Consider the following 11,616-nt stretch of genomic DNA (forward strand, 5'->3'; position numbering starts at 1 on the left):
AACGGGGCCCGAGTCTTCCGCTTGCCCCGCTTCCCCTGCACTAAGGACCAGCCCTCCATGGCATCATCCGGGGGCTGGCTAACAGGGGTCGGGTCGGGGGGCAAGGGCGACGGCTCAGGGACTCGGGGAGGCAATGGAGGGGCAACAGGAACGAGGGAGGAGTCTCCCTGGGGCAGGCCCTCTCCCATGCCCGGCGTTATCTCCACCGCACCCTCCTCCAGAGCAGTGGACTGAGAAGGAGGAGGGGCAGCTTCAGGTGCTGGGCAGCCAGGGGCACTGGCAGTGACAGGGCCGGCGCTTTGCCGGGGCTCGGGCGTCCCAGACCCTCCTCCGGGCCGGGCCAAGGGGCAGTCCCTCCGGACGTGCCCCATCGCCCGGCAGAGGTAGCACCGGGCCTCCGCCATCGAGTAATGCACCCGGTAGCGGGCTCCCTGGTAGGGGACCACAAAGGACCCCTCGAGCGCCTCTCCGTCACGCACCGCTGGCGGCAGTTGAAGCTGCACTTGCCGGCGGAACAAGAGGACGTGACGGAGGGCGGGGTCCTTGCAGCCCAACGGGAGAGGGCTGATGACGGAGATAGGGCGCCCCAGGGCAGAAAGGGCGGGCAGCAGGGCAGCATTGGGCAGGAAGGGAGGGACGGAGGTCAGGATCAAGCGGACCCCCAGGTCTTCCAACGGCTCCAGGGGGACGAACACGCCCCCCACCGCCAGACCCATCTCTACTGCCTCCTGGGTGGCGGCCTCCGATGCCAGGAAGAAGACCACCCTCCCGTACATTTTGGAGGCCGCCACGATGGCCATGGGCCCCACCACCCTCGCCAACGCCCGCACGTAGGTCTCCATGTGGGGCGAGGTGGGCACCAGGAGGCAACGGACGCCATGCTTCCTGGTCAAGGTGGGGAAGGGGCCCTGGCCACTATAGATGATAGCGGAAGCGGCGGTCGGAGGAGCAGCGGCAGGTGGGGGGGCTGCCGCCACCACCTGGGCATACGCCCTGGGGGCCGGGGGAGGGACACCTGCGGAACTGGTAGAGGGAACAGCGGGGAGGGATGCCGCGGCCGGTAGCGGGGCCACGGCAGCGGGGGTAGTCCCTGCCATGGAGGGCTTGGTCTTTTTAGCGGGGCCTTCACCCTTCTTCCCACCCCGACCTTTCCCACTGGCTGGGGGGCTCCTCCCGAATCGGAAGGGGCGAGGGACGTGGCAGCAGCGGACGTCTCCCCGGTACTCGCCACTGCAGGTGCCCCAGCGGGGGCGGTGGCAGGTAGACTGGCAGCGGCGGTCGAGGTAGAGGCTTGGGGAATGGACATGGGGACAGGTGGAGGAGGGGTGGTGGGAGCATCGCGAGGGGTCTCCCCCGCCGCGTCCCCCGCCATAACGAGAGCGGGGAGGGGGACAAACAGCGAGGGGAGGGGAGGGAAATTAGGCGACCACCCCTCCCCGCTAGGCTGCAGGCAGGGGAGGAGGGCGCCAGAAAGGGAAGGCTAAAGGGGCGTAGGGAGCAATCGAGGACCCAGGGCGGGAGGGTGGCAGGCCACCGACCCAGAGGGGAATTCCGGCTCCTCTAGTTACACTGGGGGATCAGGGGGGCTAACAGCATAGGGGGGTGCAGTGAACAAGGGCAAACTCAAATGGGGGAAGGGCACAAGCGCATGGAAGGGGGCATGGGCGCACGAGGGGAGGAGCCAATCAGGGCTGGAGAAGCACAGGGTGGGGGGGGGGGAAATGTTGAGCTAGCAATGAGGCAGAGGGACCATGGGGCTGGCAGCAGGGCTGGGGCAGGACAATCAGGGCCGCAGAGGGAAATGGGTGGGGCAGACAAATGTGGCAAAGGAGAGGGGGCCAGGCCAAGGGGGTGGGGGTGGGGAGTGTGCCCACGGGCACTTGTGCAAAAAGTCAGTGGTGGCTGCTGCTGCTGCAGGCCCAAATGGTGGAAGTGGGCGTGGTGAGCCAGGCGAACAGCTCAGTCCCAGAGGCAGGAGGCCGAAGCAGAAGGAAAACAGCCAGCGGGGGTGGTGGAGGGGGCAACGATGGTGGTGGGGGCGAAGGGGGACACGGATGGACCGGGGCAGGCTCCACGCCACACCCCTGGTGTCCCAACAGACACAGTCCAAACCCCACCACAAGAGCACAGTCCGAAAAAATACTCAGTCCTGAAGTGCCCCCTCCACGGTGGTCTTCAGAGTCTCTATGAGGTCCTCCAGCAACGGGCAGCATTCTCCTCCTCCTTTTCCTCCTTCTCCTCGGGGCTCCAGCAGCTCCCCAGTAGCAAACACAGCAGCTCCAGGCGGTGGTCTGGTGGCCGGGCAGGAGGGACCCCGCTCAGAAGATGGTGGTGGTGGCGTCCTCAGCATCAAAAGCTGGAGCTGGGGTCCCTCACTCCCCTCCTCTGGGCAGCAGGCCAGCAGCCCCCCCTGCAAGGTGCCATAGGTGGAGTAACAGCAGCAACTGAGGAGTGAGGGGGGGGGGAATATACTAGCCAGCCAGCAAGCAGATAGCAGGGAAAGCGGGTGGGTGGTGGTGTCTAGCCCAGCCAAGGGAGCAGCCGGAGCAGCAACAGCAGCAGCGAGGGCCCAGCAGGAACAGCAGCAGCAGCCCGCTCCCTCCTACCCTCTACAGCAGAGAAGTCAAAGGGGGATCTACTGGCCACTGGAGAAAGAGGTTTCTGTTCCCTGAGTGACCAGAGCAGGGGCTGCACTAGAGTAATCAGGAACCTGCTAGAACCAATTAAGGCAGAAAGGCTGATTAGACCACCTGCAGCCAATCAAGGCAGGCTAATCAGGGCACCTGGGTTTAACAAGGAGCTCACTTCAGTTTGTGGTGGGCGTGTGAGGAGCTGGGAGCAAGAGGCGCCAGGAGCTGAGAGTGAGAGGCTGTGCTGCTGGAGGACTGAGGAGTACAAGCGTTATCAGACACCAGGAGGAAGGTCCTGTGGTGAGGATAAAGAAGGTGTTTGGAGGAGGCCATGGGGAAGTAGCCCAGGGAGTTGTAGCTGTCATGCAGCTGTTACAGGAGGCACTCTAGACAGCTGCAATCCGCAGGGCCCTGGGCTGGAACCCGGAGTAGAGGGCGGGCCCGGGTTCCCCCCAAACCTCCCAACTCCTGATCAGACACAGGAGGAGCTTGTTATATCCTTGGGGCAGCCGGTGTAGGAAGCAATCACTTGAGGCCAGAGAGCAGGCAGCTAACCAAAACCTCCATTTTATTTACATATATACAGAGAGCTCCTCAGCCAGTTGAAACCGGTTGAGCTAACCCATAATAATAATAATAATCTAACTCAGTTGCCATGACAACCAAATACACAACATATTCCTCCCCCCCCAATAAGAACATCCCCTAAATAAAACACACACTAGACTAGAGAAGGAGGGTAGACTGCCTCCATTCCCGGCTAAACCCTGGGGATTATTTTGCCCCATAACCGTGGGTTCGCCCTAGCTAAAGATCCAGCCGATGAGGAGGCCTTCTGTCTCTAGGTGGATTACGGCGAACTACTGGTGTTATTGCACCCGAAAGCACTAGGGGCTCAGGGTCCGCAGCACGAACAGGTGAGGAGGTGGTATCAGCTCGTGCTGGGCAAAGGGGTATCTCAGCTGCCGGCAGTAATGGAGGAGAACAGTCAGAAACAGGTGACTCGTGATTTGATCCCTCACCAGAAGAGGTGAAGTCAGACCCCTCAACTGCAGATGGGTCCTGAGGACTGGCATGACCTGGCAACAGCTGATCTACATGTCGCCGCCAGGTAAGATTCTCTGCAGTCCGGACTGTGTAGGAAACAGGTCCTGTTTGAGTGATGACTGTGGCCGGAACCCATTTAGCTCTGGAAGTATAATTCCGAGCCAAAACTGGCTGTCCCGGGCTAAAGGTTCGGTCTTTTGCTCTGGGTGCCCGTCTGATGACTTGATATTGCTGCTGATGTTGCACAATTTGTCGGGGTTCAGAAGGTTTCAGCAGATCAAAGCAAGTGCGCAGCTGTCGTCCCATCATTAGAAAGGCCGGAGATGCGTGGGTCGTAGCATGAGGTGTGTTTCTGTAGGAAAGTAAAAAGGTATCCAGACGCTTTTGAATGGAGTGTTGTCCCCTTGCTGATTTCAAAGCGTTTTTCATTGTCTGCACAAATCTTTCAGCTAATCCGTTGGTGGACGGATGATATGGTGCTGACGTGATGTGGTGTATCCCATTTGCTTTCATAAAATTTTGAAACTCCTGAGAAACGAACTGCGGTCCGTTGTCGCTCACAAGTTGTTCTGGCAGACCAAAACGACTAAAGAGTCCTCGTAGTTTTTGGATAGTACTCTCTGCAGAAGTGGACTGCATTATAGAGACTTCTGGCCATTTAGAATGGGCATCTATTGCCACCAAGAACATGCTTCCTTCAAGGGGGCCAGCAAAGTCAACGTGAATACGTTGCCACGGGTTTTCAGGCCAGTCCCATGGGTGTAGGGGTGCCCACTGGGACAATACTGGGTCAACGCGAGTTGCCTTCTTTATCTGAGTAGCAGTGATGGGTGTATTCTCTACCTGTTCAAAGTAGAAGATTTCCTTGTGGGTTTGACCGGCAAAGGCAACCTTGAGAGGCCATCTGCATTGCCGTGTAGAGTGGATTTCCGATATTTGATTTCATATGTGTGTGCTGAAAGTAACAATGCCCAACGTTGCATACGACTAGCAGCTAATGGGGGAATGCCTGTGTAAGGTCCAAAAATTGATGTCAGAGGTCGATGGTCTGTGAGAAGAGTAAATTTTCGCCAAAACAGGTACTGATGAAACTTCCGAATTCCAAAAACAATTCCTAATGCCTCACGTTCGATTTGGGCGTAGTTAGTTTCTGCTTTGCTTAGAGTGCGTGAAGCAAAAGCAATAGGTCTCTCTTCTCCTGAAGGCATAATATGTGACACGACTGCTCCCACTCCATAAGGGGAGGCGTCGCAGGCCAATTGCAGTGGTAAGGATGGATCAAAGTGCGTTAGAACTTCAGAATTTAGCAATGCAGCCTTAGCTTTGTTAAACGCAACATCACAGGCTTCAGTCCACTTCCAGGCCTTGTTCTGCCCAAGGAGCTCATGAAGTGGTTTTAGCAGTGTGGCTAACTGTGAGATGAACTTTCCATAATAGTTCAGGAGTCCTAGAAACGAGCGCAGCTGGCTTACATTTCGAGGTGGGGGAGCCTCCACAATAGCTTTAACTTTTGCAGGGGCCTTATGAAGACCTGCAGAATCAATGATGTGTCCCAAATATTCAACAGAGGGCTTGAAGAATTCACACTTGTCTTTGCGAACTCGTAGGCCATACTCTTCCAGTCTTTGTAGGGTAGCCTCTAAATTCTTTAAGTGATCCTCTTCATTTCTTCCAGTGACCAGGATATCATCCAGATAGCACTGAACTCCTGACAAGCCACACAAGATCTGGTCCATAGCCCTCTGGAACAGGGCGGGAGCAGATGTTATTCCGAAGGGTAGACGACAGTATCGATAAAGCCCCTTATGAGTCACAATAGTCAACAGCTCTTGGGACTTTTTATCGACGTGCATCTGTAAATATGCTTGACTCAGATCAATCTTACTGAACTTTTGTCCCCCAGCCAGGCCTGCGAAGAGGTCATCGATGCGGGGAAGCGGGTATTGCTCTGCACACAACACTGGGTTGACAGTGACTTTAAAATCACCGCAAATCCGGAGAGAGCCATCTTTCTTCACGATTGGAACGATAGGAGTGGCCCATGAGCTATGGGTAACTGGTATTAGGACTCCATTGGTGACCAGGCGCTCCAGGTCTGCTTCAACTTTTGGCCTGATGGCATATGGCACAGTTCGGGCTTTCAGATATTTTGGTGGACTGCCAGGTTTAATGTTCAATGTCACAGTGATTCCCTTCATACTTCCCAAATCATCTCCAAAAACAGCAGCATGTTTCCTTAGTATAGGGGTTAGACTAGTTTCTTCTTTAGTCATCCGGTGCACTTCTGCCCAGTTCAGTTGAATCTTCCCAAGCCAAGACCTACCCATTAAGGCTGGGTAGTTACCTCTCACCACAAACAGTGGCAATTTAGCCACCTGTCCATTGAGCTCCACCTTAACATCAATAGTGCCCAGCATAGGCACAGCTTCTCCCGTATACGTCTTCAGAACAGTTTTTGTTGCCTTAAGCGGAAGATGCTGTAGCTTTTCTTTATACACAGTCTCGGAGATCAGTGAGACGGCTGCACCGGTGTCCAGTTCCATGCGTATACGTTTGCCATACAATAACGGGGTTACCCAGTATTCATGTGAGCCCATTGCCAAAGACAAAACATGCAGTGGCACTTCCTCTTGCGATGAGGTGTCACCTTGATCATCCTGGGTCTGCTCTAGGGTATGCAGGGTTCCTCTTTTTGTCAGCCAGACCACAGGCCTCTTTTTCTTTTGCTTACAGGCACACTCAATGTGTCCCTTTTTGCCACAGTGTCGACACACCAGGTCCTTACACCAGCATTCTGATGCCTGGTGACCCGGCTTACCACAGCGGTAACATTCTTGACTCTGCACAGTTTTGTGGGTCGGTTCTTGTGACACTTTTTGCACCCTAGGGGGTGCACCGATGTATTGTGCCTCCCTTGTAGCCAGTTCCATGGAGACAGCAATATCAACAGCCTTCTGTAAGGTAAGCTGAGCCTCTGTCAGTAGGCGCTTCCGTATAGCTTCACTGTACAGGCCACACACTAACCTGTCACGCAGGGCATCATGTAACATTTCTTTAAATTCACAGTGTTCTGCTAGCTTTTTTAAAATGGCTACAAATTGTACAACTGTTTCATCTTCCTTTTGGTCTCTTTTGTGGAACCTATATCTTTCAGCAATTACCAGTGGTTTTGGGGAGAAATGAGACCCCAGGATTTCCACAATGTCACTGTAAGATTTAGTCTCAGGCTTAACAGGGTGTAGTGAGCTGTGTAGCAGGGAGTAGGTTTTAGCCCCTACAACAGTTAAGAATATTGGCACCTTCTTCGCTTCTGTAATGTCATTTGCAATACCAAAAAGCTCAAAACGCTCAGTATACACATGCCACTGCTCTGTATTCTCATCAAAAGGCTCCAGGGGCCTGGTCAGAGTAGCCATGATTTTTAGTTTCACTTTCACAGTCAGTGCAAACAAGCAGCTTTTTTGTTTGTTTGTTCTTTACCTTAACTTCTACTTCCTTCTGTTACTGGAGCAGCACCGGAGTCTCACCCTCGTCGCCAGTGTTATATCCTTCGGGCAGCCGGTGTAGGAAGCAATCACTTGAGGCCAGAGAGCAGGCAGCTAACCAAAACCTCCATTTTATTTACATATATACAGAGAGCTCCTCAGCCGGTTGAAACCGGTTGAGCTAACCCATAATAATCTAACACAGTTGACATAGCAACAAAACCATGACAACCAAATACACAACAGAGCTGACCCAGACTGTGGGGAAGATCACTGAGGTGAGCAAATCTGCCAATAAGCACAGGACCCACGAAGGCAGAGGAGGAACTTTGTCACACTTTGCAATGTTCTTCCCTAAAACTTTCAGTAGAATGGATCAGACTTGAGTTCTCTCAGTGTTGTCAGCAAACTCATCAGCTAATTGGTCTCAGAGGTCCCAGCCAGCAATGAGGGACAAGAAAACCGGAGTCTACAACTGTTATAAATGAGGGATTATTTGACAGAGGCAGTGATCACCCAAGTTTATCCCATCGTTCTGTTACATAGAGAGGCATAAATCGGCAGACCTCTTTTGGAGCATCTCAATTCAGCACCTGCAGCCTTTGTGTGATAATTTTGGTTCGTGTTCCATGTACTCCATCATTGCATGGTCTGAGTGAGAATGCACAAGGTGTGATTGCAGATTGGGATGTGAAAGAAATCATGGTCTGAAGAAGTTTGTGAGTAATCTTTTTTTTTTTGCTTTTGCTTTGTTTTGTTTTGGGTACAAGATCGAGACCACCTGTCTGGGATCTCAGTCCCACTGTGTTAGGAAAATAGGGTCGCTCTCCTAAAATGATTCAGTCTTATTGTGAAAAGAGACACAAATGTACGACTATGACAAAATGAATACTCAGGGGCCAGGGAAGTCAAATATAAATGTGAGAAAATTTTGAGAAATCGGCTAGGTGACCCCTGTGGTCCCTTCTAACGCTGTAGTTCTGTGATTTTACAAGTAGAGGTAACACTTATAGTAACAGAGGTAACAGCTGCCAGTTTTTAATGTCTAATAACAATCACGCCACTGGTGAGATCAGAGAATGAATTTCAAGGTGCACATTGTGGAGGTTTTGCAGATGTGTAAAGGGTATGCAACTGGGAGGTTTCCTTTCACCATAGGATACAGAATGCCGCTATCTCCAATGCCTGGGATTCCCCATCCTCCCTCGGCCAAGTGTTCCAGCACTGAACTATCCTTATAGTTAGACATTGTTACCTACTATCTAAGGCAACTCTCCCTTGCTGCAGATTAACTGCATTGCTTGTCCCACATTCAGTGGGTGTGGAGAACAATTGATCTCTGTCCTCTTTATACAGCCCTTCACTTATTCAAAGATTAAACATGCCTCGTTTTTTAAACCTTTCCTCATGGTCAAGTTTTCTAACCCTTTTAGCATTTTTGTTGCATCCTTCTAGACCCTTTCCAACTAGTCTGCGTCTTTCCTAAAGTGTGAAATCCAGAACTGGCCACTGCACCCTAGCTGAGACCTTACCAGGGACAACTGCCTCCCTGTTAATGCACCCCAGAATGATATTAGCCTCTGTTTGGTAACTGCATCTCATTGGATTAATCTTCAATTTGTGATCAGCTCTAACTCCCAGATCCTATGCAGCCGTATGGCCTCCTAGCTAGTTATTTTGCTCATTTTGCACTTGTGCATTTAATTTCTTTCTTCCTAAGAGTAAGACTTTGCAGTTGTCTTTACTGAGTTTGATCTTGCTGAATTCAGACTAATTCTCCAATTTGTCAATGTAATTTTGATTTCTAATCCTGTCCTCCACAGTGCTAGTAACCTCTCCCAGCCTGAAAAACCATGCTCTGAAGTATCCCTAGTCTCTGTTTGTCAGAAGCTGGGAATGGACAACAGGGGATGGATCACTTGATTAATCACTGTTCTGTTCATTCCCTCTGGGGCACCTGACATTGGCCATTGTTGGAAGACAGGATACTGGGCCAGATGGACCATTGGTATGACCCAGTGTAGCTGTTCTTATGTGGTGTCATCTGATAATTTTACAAGCATAATCTTCCCTCCAGTATCCACATCATTAGTGAAAATATTGAATTGTACTGGCTGCAGGACAGATCCCTGTAGGACTCCACTAGATAAATTCCCACACTTTGACAGTGAGCTGCTGTTAGCTCTCTGTGAGTAAAGTCTTTCACCTAGTTGTGCACCCTCCTTATAGTAATTTAATCTTCACCGTCATTCTCCAGTTTGCTTATGAGAATGTGATGTGGGACTGTGTCAAACACCCACTAAAAATCAAGATACATCACAGCTACGGCTTTCGATCTATCCGCCAGACCGGTAATGCTGTCAAAGAAAGAAATTGCTTTGATTTGGCATGATTTATTCTTGATAAATCCTTGTTGGTTTTTACTTAAAACCCTATTATCCTCTAGGTGCTTACAACTTGTGGCTTAATAATTTGTCCCAGTGTCTTTCCACGTATTGAATTTAGGCGGACTGGTCTATAATTCCTCAGTCCTCTTCATTCCTGTTTTTTTTTTTCAGATAGATACTATTTTTCATTTAATCTTTGACAGTTTGACTAAGAAACGAGAATGATACACACTTGACGTGAGACACTTTACCTGAATTACAAAGTGGGTACCTGCCAGGTCTCCACCAGGAATTGTATATGGTGCATCATTGAGCGGGTGTATCTCTGGTGGAGTCCCACAGGAATCAGTTCTTGGCCCGGTGCTTTTTGAAAAATATTTATCAGTGACCTGAAAGAAAAGCAAAACAAACACAAAAGATGAGCAGTGCTGGTATTTAATCACTGGAACAACTTACTAAGAATTGTGAGTTGGATTCTTCACCCTTGGAAATTTTTAACATCAAGATTGTCTGTCCCTCTCAAGACTATGATCTAGGTCTCTAGGTCAGAGAAGATGATTACAGTGGTGTCTTTGGGCCTTATAATCTAGGAATACATGAAAAATTAGGGTAAAATATTCTTATTTTTAAATTATTTTCATTCTTTCATCCCTTCCAGTTCTCTCTCTCTCCCCTGCCCCCTTAAAGTATCAAATATTCTCCTCTAAGATCCTGTCTTTGGTTCTGGTTTTCCCATCAGGCTTTTCCCATAGAGCCCAAGTCTATTGGGTACCCAGCTCCCATTGATGATGTGTAGTCTATTGATTTACAGAATTTTTCCTGCAAACATTCCATTCGCTCTGTTTTTGACGTGCTTCTTCATTTTTTTCTGTTAAGAATGATCTGAGAATGAAGAACCAGAGCACCGTGGTGGAATTCATCATCTGGGGCCTGTCCAACAGCCGCCCTTTAAACACCGCCCTGTTTGTGGTTCTCTTAGTTATCTTCCTGTTGACCATAATGGGTAACATCACAGTTGTCAGCCTCTCCCTGGTGGACCATCGCCTCCAGTCGCCCATGTATTATTTCCTGAGGAACTTCTCTTTTTTGGAAATCTGTTTCACCTCCGTCATCATGCCCAGGTTCCTCTACAGCCTCCTGACAGAGAGAAAATCTATTTCCCTCCCTGCTTGTTTCCTTCAGTTGTTGTTGTTCTTCCTCCTGGGCACCTGTGTATTTTTCCATGTGGCTATGATGTCCTTTGACCGCTACATGGCTATCTGCCATCCCTTGCGTTACGGCACCATCATGAATGGCAGGGTCTGCTTCCAGTTAGTGCTGGGCTGCTGGGTGATGAGTTTTCTCTTGTGCTTTCCTCCACTGTTTATGGTTGTGCTGTTACCGTTCTGTGGCCCCAATGTCATAAACCACTTCTACTGCGACACGGCCCCATTGCTCCAACTCTCCTGCAGGGACACGGGACACATTGAGGTGATGATCTTGGTTTCAGCAACAGTTATCTTACTTGGTACTTGAACAGTCACTATCGTTTCCTACGGCTGTATCATCTCCACTATCATGCGCATCCCGTCCACCACAGGAAGGAAAAAAGCCTTTTCCACCTGCTCCGCTCACCTGATGGTGGTTGTGATATTGTACAGTAGCTCCATCTTTAGGTACGTCCGACCAGGACAGCGGGGAGCGAGGGACTTTGACAAAGTTGTGTCCTTTCTGTACTCTGTGGTGGCTCAACTTCTTAACCCCTACATCTACGCTCTCCGCAACAAACAAGTCAAACAGGCATCTGTGGCAGAGCATTTTCTAAATGTGTGAGGCTCTCATGAAAATCCCAAACCACAAAGATACAGGAGTGAAGAGAGCATGGATGGTCATTTACTTCTTGCCAGGCTTCACAATGGGGTTGGTGGGTCCTCAGCAGTATATAGGGTGAATTTGTCTATCCATATCCAGATTAATAGATCATAAAGCCAGAAGGGCTGATTACGTCATCTCGTCTGACCTACTGCATAAAACAGACATGAGAATTCCACCTAGTTAGCCTTGCATTCAGCCTAGTAACTTCTGCCT

The 11,616-nt window shown here is 50.5% G+C and overlaps 1 pseudogene; it reads left to right on the forward strand.

The window, feature by feature from the left end:
- The first annotated feature begins 10,437 nt into the window (after positions 1-10,437).
- Positions 10,438-11,361, forward strand: LOC123347708 (annotated as a pseudogene).
- Positions 11,362-11,616: the final 255 nt, after the last annotated feature.

This window comes from Mauremys mutica, chromosome 13, assembly GCF_020497125.1.
Source record: "Mauremys mutica isolate MM-2020 ecotype Southern chromosome 13, ASM2049712v1, whole genome shotgun sequence".
In the NCBI taxonomy this organism is placed as follows: Eukaryota; Metazoa; Chordata; order Testudines; family Geoemydidae; genus Mauremys; species Mauremys mutica.